The sequence below is a fragment of the Cygnus olor genome, chromosome 2 (assembly GCF_009769625.2).
Source record: "Cygnus olor isolate bCygOlo1 chromosome 2, bCygOlo1.pri.v2, whole genome shotgun sequence".
Classification (NCBI taxonomy): domain Eukaryota; kingdom Metazoa; phylum Chordata; class Aves; order Anseriformes; family Anatidae; genus Cygnus; species Cygnus olor.
The window spans coordinates 40,612,551-40,622,707 of NC_049170.1; the positions used below are offsets into that span (position 1 = coordinate 40,612,551).

Genomic DNA, 10,157 nt, shown 5'->3' on the forward strand with positions numbered 1-10,157 from the left:
GGACCACGGGTGGACAGTCCTGTCCTGCCCCCCCAGGACGTGCCCTGTCACTGCCCTAAGCACATGGATCCGCACACATCGCCTCCAGCTCACGGCAGGGCCTGCCTGCCCCTCTCTCCAGGAACATCACCACATTACGGCCAGCCCTGGCTCAGCGCTGCTCCTGTCACCTCGACCCGGTGTCACGGTGTCTGGTGGAACAGGAAAGGTTTCTTTTCCAAGAGGAAATCCAAACGCCCCAAAAGGAGGTCCTTCCTCCTCTGGCAGGGTTTTCAGCGCCCAGCCTTGCAGAGCAGGGCAGTCGGCCATTTCCTTCCCTTCCAGCCGCTGCCGACACACGGCTGGGCGGCTTCCAGCCTCCTCTGCGCACATGTTCTGCAAGTGTTTGTCTTAGCAAAGTGGAAAGCCAGCCGCACCTTGCAATTAATAAATATGTGTCAAGGCTCACTGCAAGCCCGATCATTATCACTACCCCAAAATTAGAGGGCTGGCACAGTCATTGAGACGCCTGAGGGTCTGATCCTGCCAGGGTGCTCGGTGCTCTTCATTTCTATGGGCAGCAGGAGTAGAGATCAGGAGGGAATTATAGGACCAAACTATTCAAAGGGGGACGTTTTTTTTATTTTTTATTTTTTTATTTAGTCTCAAATGCTGAAAGAGATTGCTCCTGTCAAGAGAGAGTTGCAAAACAGAATTAATAGCTAGGGGCTGTTCCCACCACTGCTGTAACGTAGTGCCTCTCACTTGACAGCAGTGGATTACTGCTGATTTACACCAGCTGAGAATCTGGTCCTGGGCTGGTAAATATGAAATGGAGATTATAAAAGGAAATTAATAACAGTGAAAGCTAACCTGAAAGCTGGAAGCGTATTCAGGGATTCCCCTGTAGGTTACAGTGCAGCTGTACAGGGCTTGAGTTGAATTTCTAATCCATCTTGATACCGACAGGTCAGAGAGCTCCCCATTTTATGCAGGGAGCTCTGCCTCCCTGGAACCAAGGTCACGCAGATGTACCTGGAAGGAGGATTTGAATCCTCAGGCCTGATTACAATTTGCAGTGATGCCTCTTTTCACTGGAAATGTTGCAATGTTTACCTAACTCATTGTGCACTGCTGGAACAATAAAGAAACCATGCAGACAGATCTTCAAGGGTGGTTATTTCCCTGAAAATGCGGAGGGGCCATATTTTTAAGATATCTTCTTTCTAAAAACATCTCTTCAGGTCAAGTCCTTGGCTCTCCTTGATTTCTTCAAGAGTTAAGCATAACTCCTGCATTTAGCAGGATTTGTGGAATAACTAGTCTTGTGGTACCTTCATAAATTGGGAAATCCTACCTTTCCAGCAAGCAGGGGACTGGGCCGTGCAGCAGGACTTAGCTGCATCCTAAGGAGCAAGGCCCTAGTCAAAGCTGCTGTGTGAGGGTTGAGAACTGAGCGAGCAGGATGGAAATGAGCAGGTCCTTGATGGAGAGTGATAGCTTGGAGTACCATCGGGCGTAGTGGTGCTTCCACAGGAGTGCAGGAGAAGATGCTCACTGCCCATTACTGTCCTCCATCTCTGTCAGTTTGAGCTCTACTTAGCACCATTCAGAGCAAGGGAAGAGCTGAACTGGGTACTGGGGAGATGATTTGAAAGGAGAGCAACCCAAGAAACCTGCAAGGGTTTCTGAAACAGCTGCCTTGAAGGAGGCCTGCAGCCAAAACCCAGTACAGCCCTAGGTCTGGGGACTGCTCCTTGAATAAAACAACAATGGCAACTCCTCCAAGAACTACCGCTAATAAATCACTTGTTACCCCAACCTTCTGCCCCTTTCTAATCCATGCTAAAGGCACTGCTACAATATCAAAGCCTATTGATATGCCCCAAGCCTGTTGCTGTTCAAGAAGTGTTTGGACAATGCTTTTAGATAAATGGTTTAATTATTAGGTTGCTCAATGTGGAGCCAGGAGTTGGGCTCAGTGACCCTTGTGGGTCCCTCCCAATTCAGGATTCTACGAAAATTTCCATTTTAATGTGCTCAAAACCCACATCCTCTGTGAAAGGCATAGTTGACTTTCTTATTTTTATAACACATTTGCATCTCCATACACAACAACTCAGGAAGAAGTCTTATGTGTACAGCTGTGTCAGACCTCCTGAGCAAGGTAGCAGAGAAGTGCCTTACTGCAGGGGCTCAGTGCTCCCATGTGTGTCTGTGTCTTGTGCCCAGCTCCCATCTGCTCCAAACAGCAGAGCCCTCACTGAGCCCTGGATCAGGCACTGCCACAGTTTGTAGCATAGCACCGCTTAGCCCTCATCATCTGCATCTTCTTATCAGCAGGCTGCCCATAAATCACTGAAAAAAAAAGCCACAGCTTGGTTATTTTCCTCTAAATTTCTCCCTGAAAGATCTCTTTTTATGATGCTCTCCCCCAAAACTGCAGCCCAAACCTGTTTATGGTTTACCTGCTACAGTGCTGACACTGCCTCTGACACTGTCTATTCTTCTAAACTTCTTTAGCCAAAAGTAAAACTTTTTTTTTCTTTTGTTTTCTGTTCATACATTACGTAGCAGGGTTGTATTCTGTAGTAGAGTGCGACTGACCTGTGAGCTCTGTGGTAACAGAAATATCATTATTAGTTTTTAATAAAATGAGGGGCTACTTTTTCATTTTGTGGTAAGGCAGCAGGAGCAGCCACAGTTATGAGTTCCTTGGTATCTCTATGTTATATTGCTTGTGACTGAAGTTAGTTGACTTGTTGCCTGTGCTCTTTAATGGGAAGAAGTATTCTCCCCAAAACTGTGTCAGTGTGGCTGAAATTCCCTATGGCACCTTCCTACTTCTGGATAACCCAGCCTTCACTAGAAATCAGGTTCCTTAAGAGAATGGGGGCAGGAGGGACTATCTTACAGGAGATGCAGAAAACAGCTCTGCTGTCAATCCTGCATGTCTCTTTTGAGGAGTACTCCACCATCTGACACAGGCACAGTGCTGCTGCCTGGCAAGCAATACCCACCTCAGCTCTGCTCTTTGGGACTTTCCTGACCCTTTGCCTCAGAGTCTGTATTTGGAGGGCCTGTTCTGCACAGGATGCCAAAGACACTTGCTTTAAGACCTTGTTTGTGCATTTTGACTGTAGGAGATGATTAAATGAGCTGATTAAAACCTAGATCCTCAAAGGTATTTAGGCACCTAAATCTGGTTAAGCCTATTCGATCTCAGTGGGGTTAGGTACCCCTGTGCTTAGTGTCCTGGATTTGGGGGAGGAGAGGACAAGGAGCAAGAGGCATTTTTCTGCAAAATGTTGGAAAGCTGGAAATGAAGGGTGTTAGACCTTGAATTACAAATCTGGAGATGATAGAACTAAAAAAGAATAAAGGATGGAGATAAATTATATCTGTTTAATTTTAAAAGAACCTGCATTTCTTGCAGCTTCTCAAAATACACTGGGGCATACCACACTCTTTCCAGCACTGAGATGCCTTTTTCTTCTGTCTCATTTGTTTCTTTTCCTCACTGCTCATCTGCCACTGACTATCATCCCCTTCAGGCAAGGACTGTGCTCTCCTTTGTGTCCAGAAAGTGTTTGGCAGACCCTGGGCAGTAAGAGCGAACCTTTCAAAGCCAGCCAGGCAGTGCAAGGATTTTCACTGCCCAAAAGACCCACACAATGGGAAGGGAGCAGTGTGTGCTCTTTGGTATTTGTTATTTTTGGTCTGGTGTTCCGGTAGGCCAATCCCAGCTCCTTTTCATGAGGACCACTCTGGGACAACCCAGCTTCAGCTGTGATGGGTGCTGACGAGCATCTGAATTGCAGGGAAAATGTCATGGCTGTGCCCAGGTGATTCCTTCATGTCTGAACCAGGCTGCTTTTGGGCACAGCCACAGGCTGGGAAAGCAAAAGTAAAGGAAGATGAATGGTTATGGGTGGTGGCTGGTCCTGGGGACCCCATCACGGTGGCTCCTTGGGTCGCTGGTGCTGGCTCCGTGCAAGGAGCTGCACTGGGAACCCAGAGCTGGAGCACGTGCCCATGGACCCTGTGGAAGAGGAGCTGGAGGATGTGCTGATGAAGATGTGAGAAGCAAAACCCCACGGCAGCAGCTGCCTTCCATGGACCTCCGGAGACACCAGGAGAATTTCCTCTTCAGCTATTTTCAGGCAGCATCTGCGTCTCTCACCAGCCACGGATGCCACGAGGCACGGTGCCAAAAAATCAGCAGCTTGGCAGCTTCTCTACATGGACTCAAGAAATATATTCTGGATTATCTGTACCATCTGCCTCTCACAGGTGTTCATCTGGAAGCAGGGGGGAGGAGAAGGGCACCTGAGGGCACCAGAATTGAATGGAAGGTATTTTATAGTATTACCACTATGCATCGTGGCAGCTGGTGCTGATGGAGGAGGAAGGATGAGGGCAAACAGGTACTAATTCCTAACCTGGAAAGATTAAGGAAGTTTCCTGAACAGTTTCACTGAAACTGAGCAAGTCTCTGAGTCCTTACCGCTTGGTGTGCTGTGGGGAGTCAGGACAGGGGAAGCTCAGTGTAAGGATCCTTGGGGTTTTGTATTTTGGTTGGAGGGCAATTTTCTGGGTAAGTTTGTAGAGAAACTATGCGATGTGTGGGTAAATGGAGGCCTGGAGTTCAGCATCCACAGGCCGTGGGCTTGGTTTTTTGTAAGCTATGGCAAAATGCTGCTGTCTCTCGGCAGACACTGTGAAGGTCTCATCCTCCTGTACTTATTCATGGTTAGTCATTAATGTTTTCCTGAAAGTGGCACTCTGCTGGTTCTCACAGAACGACAAAGCCACATTTATAAACAAAGATCTCGTTTGTGAGAAGACGAAACCCCGACAGCAGTGAATGGTTTGCTTTCCACTGTGCTACAGAAACGCCGTTTCCTGCCCCTCCCATGAAGAGGACGTGCTGCACCGTCCCGGCGCAGGCCGCACACCTACAGACACCGCCGGCACACACTATCAGCGTGCCCACTGCCGCACAGCCGGCCAGCAGAGGCTGAGGCTCTTACACCTGCTGGGTTCCACATCCTGCACATCAGAGGTGGTCATTGGGCATGCACTGCATCTTCTCCTTGTGTCTGGCAAGGAACTGATTTGTCTGAAGCAGGGAAATTGAGGCATGAGGGTGTTTCTGCTGTTTCGAGACCACTTTGACCTGACACTAGGTAGATGTGGCCCACATCTTGTCCAACAGGTGCTCATGCTTTCACCCTCACTGTGGGTCTTCAAGTATTTATGAAAGAGCTGTGAAAGTCCTTTCCCGGCCCCTGTGTAACCATTGGACCAACATCTCCTTTAAATCCTGCAGAAAGTGCAGGGATAGCAGGGCACCTCCACTCCCTTTGCCTTCAGAAATGTTCATGGGAGAGGACCGACTCTACAGCTACTTTGCAAGACAAAAGGCTGTGCAAGTCACGAAAGAGTTGCACAGCGGGCAAGAAAAATAAAACCACTTTCCGCTCCTCATCTGCAAGCTGTCGCTGCTCAAGAGCGCAGTGCAGAGCTGGTGTGAGGAAAGAGATGGTTGTTTCATGTGGTTTCCAGATAACCGCCGATAACATACAGGATTGCAGCTGACCTTGTGATACCGTATCACTACTTTTGTTTTCTTTAAAAGTTCAAGAAACTGTGATGCCAAATGGAAATAAGACTAGTTTTGGAGAAACAAACTGACTGCACCACTGGTGGCAGGGCAAGTGACTAGAATATTTTGGCCACTGCTCTCCTCTTGCCTTCCTGTTGTGCCCCTCATCATCTGGGCCACATACTGTCTTTGTCATTTGACTGTCAGGTATGGCCCTTCATCATTAGCTGCATGGCTTTCTAATTCCTCAGCCTGTACCATGGGGCTTTCTTTTTCTTCATCTGTGGAGCTACACCTAGTACTTTGCAACACTCCTGCTACTACACAGGCTCTAGGGAGGTGCATGATGCCCACCTTTTTGGTGGTTCCCTACCACCAGGCTTCAGCCCTAATTACAAGTTAGAGCTTTTCCACCAGTGACACCGCAAACAAAGCAATTTTAATTTGATTCATGGTAATAAAGACAATTAATAAGAAAAAAAAAGAAACTTTGCTCTTTCCAGCTAAACCAGGAAAACCTAGGCTGAGCTTAGGGAAGCCCACAATGTACTCTTGATACATTAGCTACCCACATCGTACAGGGCTCCAGGGAGTTCTGGTTTTATTCAATATACTAAATAACATCAGTGTTTATTTCCTAGTGTAGATTTTCTATTTTTATCACTACATTTTTGTTCTCAAGCACAGAATAAAATATCCCAGATGCTAATGGATGTTTATAGGGAATGTAGAAAGTGGGAAAATGGAAATTCAGGAATAAAGTTGCAATCTCTTATAGATAGGACAGGGCAAAGGATATTGAGCATTGTTTATATGTGTTAGAATGTGTATAAAGTTATATGAAGACATTAATGTCTTTGGGCACATTGTCATTTTTAATGCTAACTTTTTGTGTCACTTATTTTTGGGATAAAGGAGAGAGAAGAAATTGTATTAGTCCTGGTGAAAAGTGTCATACTGACAGCCTTGAAAACAAGTACTTGATAAATCCCTGTGTCAAGCAGAACAGAAACACCCACCCAAGGTGTACTGAGAGGAGCCGCACAAGACTTCTCGCCTATGAAGGGAGAACTTTCTGGATGCTCTCCTGGTCCTATCTGGTTCAGATTCTGGAGAGGGAATCTTAGTATAACACAGTTACAGCATGGGCCAGTGCAAGCTATTGCAAGGATCCCAGGATCATACAAGCCATGGTCACGGCTGACTCCCCAAAGGTTTGTACTGATTTCTTGTGTCCTCAGGTATTTCATGGTAAGCTGCACCTGAACTTCAGGAGCACCTCTAAGTTCAATCATTAGAGAGCTGAATTTTGCAGGTTTGATGAATAAAATGAGATTATTATGATGAGATTCTCATTTTAAAAATGAGATTTGCCCTGTATGATGTTTGCACATGTATCAGAGAATAAATTGCATGGCTGCTGTGCTGGTCATTAGCAGACGCACGCCCACAGATCCAGGGTCACTGTGTGAGGTACAGACAGGTTGGACTGATTTCAGTCCCAGAGGAAAAAGAGAAAAGAGAAAAGGCAGATGATGACACAAGATTTAATTAATAATGAATTTGAGAACTGCAATATAATAATTGCCAATCAACGGATTTTGTGGAAAAGAGGTGAGACAAACTGAATTTATTACATCTATGCAGTTATTTTTACCAGTTGATATGTTTGACACAATAGTACAAACCATTTTTTAAAAAGTCAACACTACACAATTTCCACAGAATATGCCTACAATGGGCTGGGAAACACTACTAAGCTTCCAGAAAGTATTAGTAGCAGTATGACATGGTACTGGGGGGCTTCCTATGGGGCTCTGCAAGCATCAGCATTAGGATCAAGGGCATTCAGCATTTCAAATGAAAGCTCTGGAAATGAATACAAAATTGCTGCTAATAAAATCTGTCAATGACATAAAGATAGTGATGAGGACAGAGCACTCGTACAAACTGACCATGATCTTAGTGATCCTGGATCATTCAGACAAAATGTGATTTTATGCAGTGAAATGTAAGTAATTCATTTAGCAACATGGAACCAAGCCAAAGTTGCAGACTTCATCCTGTTAAAGAACGGGTCTGAAAAAGATTATATCAGTATAGTAATTCAATGGGGACTCTAAAGGTGATTCTGTGATAAAGCATGACCAGTCTTACCCTGGGACTTTTAAACTGATGATTAGTGAGTAGGACTAAAGAAGCGATTTTACTGGATAGAACACTGTGGCAAGTCATATTGGAATACAACATCTGCTTTTTGATGTCCACATGTTTAAAGGATATTTGAAACAGGAAAAAGCCTCCAAAAGGAGAGAAATCTTTGTGGACAGTGATGCAAGATCTTAGAGCTTTAGCTTATCAAAAAGAATATTGAGTGGACTGGACTATAGCACAGAAGTACCTTTGTTGTAGGCAAAAAAATAGAAAGGTTCTGCAGTCTAGTGGAGAAAACTGTAATACAGACTAATGGCTGGAAACTAGGAAAATTCAAATTAAAAAATTAAGGGTTGGGATTTTTTTTTTGTTTTATTTTTGATTGGGGGGGTGGTTTTTTGTTGTTTTTTTGTTTGTTTTGTTGCTGTTGTTGGGATTTGTTGTTGTTGGGTTTTTTGGGTTTTTTTTTTTTGGGTAGTGAATGTGATCAACCACTGGAACACATGACCAGAGGAAGAGGTCATTCTGCATCTCATGACATCTCCAAATCAGGCTGTGCCTTAGCTTAATGCAAATTACTGGCCTCATTACAGACGCAACTGCACAGAATTTAATGGTCTGTGATGCACAGGAGGCTATACCAGATGATCTAATGATCGCTTTTCACCTTAACCTCTGTGCATCAGTAAATAAAAGGAATGAATGCTAGTACTGCAGAGAGAGATTGCCAATGAGGAAAGGATGAACTGGTGCTTTTGACATCCAGAGAGGAGTGGATGATGTTTCTAACAACCAGAAGCTTGTTCAGACTCTTTAGTGATAACATTAAATGGCAAGAAATTGATTTACTTTTGTGGGAATTCCCATTGCTAAATTCTTTCCTACCAGCAGCCTTGAAAAACAAAATTTCTTTATTTCCTCTCCTCTAAATTTATGTTTTCAAGACATTCATTTAAGCAAATGAATGCCTTCATTTGCTAAGCAAATGAAGCAAATCATCTGAAGGTTCCTATTATTATCTGTGATAAATAGTCAATACTAAGCCCAATCTAAAATCTGTTGAAATTAAAGGGAGTCTCCACAGAGTTTTTCCAGTGAAAGTGGTATCAGGCTTAATGATATTTGGACAGCCCTTATGCAGTTTTCTAGTAACTACACCCAGTGATTAGAATAGACTGCAGCTACATTGGCGTAGATCTGCGTGCACACCTGGGAAGCCCATCTGCACTGGTTCAGCCCCTACACTCTGCAGGCATTTTTTCATAAACCAGCCAGAAGCTTTTTAAAATGACATGTAAGACTCTGTTCCCCCTTTCTGGAGCAAATTATATTTTGCCAAGCTTCAGGTTATTCTGTAGATACACCATATTTCCATAACTAGGAGGGTATTGTCTTCCATCATTAGGTTCAGTTTCACAATATCAGTACCAAATAATTTTGTTTTATTTTATTTTATTTTATTTTATTTTATTTTATTTTATTTAACTTTTCTTGTTCTCCCCAAAAGAAGGGACAATATTCTAGAAGACCTGGAGGGAATTCATCCCGGTAGTTTTGATTTAGCTCCAAAAAATTAAAACACCCTTTTCTGTAAAGTTCATTTTTGTCTGTCATACCTGCTTCATCAAATTTAGCTTGTTAGCACCTATTACATCAAGCCTCTTGAAAGCTTGGCTTGTAGGTGCACTTGAAAAAAAAACATGTTTAAGCAAAGATCTTGAATGTGCACTCTTAGGAGTCAGCTCTACTTCTGCTGATTTCACCGGGAACTGCAAATCAATTTTTCTCACTATTAATAAGGTGGGTTTTTTTTGTTTTGTTTTGTTTTTTTTTAATGTAAGTAGTAGCAATACTGAATACTGTACATTAGGCAAGTTAGAAAACATATAACAAGGCCACTATTCTTCAGTAATTGTTCTGTTACCTGGCTGCTTTTATTATATTATTCTTGCCTATAGCTGATGCGTATAAAGAAATATCTAGCATTGTACATACATTATTCCAGCATAGTACTCATCCATACTTACCTCTCCTAGCCAGCATAATAATAATAATGATAATAATAATAATATCACATTGATTATAATACTTGATATGCTCCACAGGCAGAAGACTATGTAACTATGATATATCTATTAGGATGAAGAAGGCATTTACCTAACAGGAGGCTGAGTGAAAAGAGAAGAGAACAGGTAGATCCAGGGCATTTGGAAACAGTATAATATAGTAAGGTTTCTAGATACAAATGTTTTATTTATTTAACTGGTTTATGAAGCTATACATACATCTATATATATTTAATACATACTGAAACTTTGCCTATTCAGAAAGCATGACACTACATATTTTATTCTGCAGTTAAGAAAAACCTGCAATGTTACTGTGTTCACATGTAATCCAAGTATACCAGCTATGC

The 10,157-nt window shown here is 43.4% G+C and overlaps 1 long non-coding RNA gene across 1 annotated transcript; it reads left to right on the forward strand.

Moving 5' to 3' along the window:
• Positions 1–3,798: 3,798 nt before the first annotated feature.
• On the forward strand, positions 3,799–5,741 carry LOC121065705. The gene is made up of 3 exons (XR_005817268.1): positions 3,799–3,824; positions 4,273–4,334; positions 4,781–5,741. It is a non-coding gene; the product is annotated as an uncharacterized LOC121065705 (long non-coding RNA).
• The last annotated feature ends 4,416 nt before the right edge of the window (positions 5,742–10,157 follow it).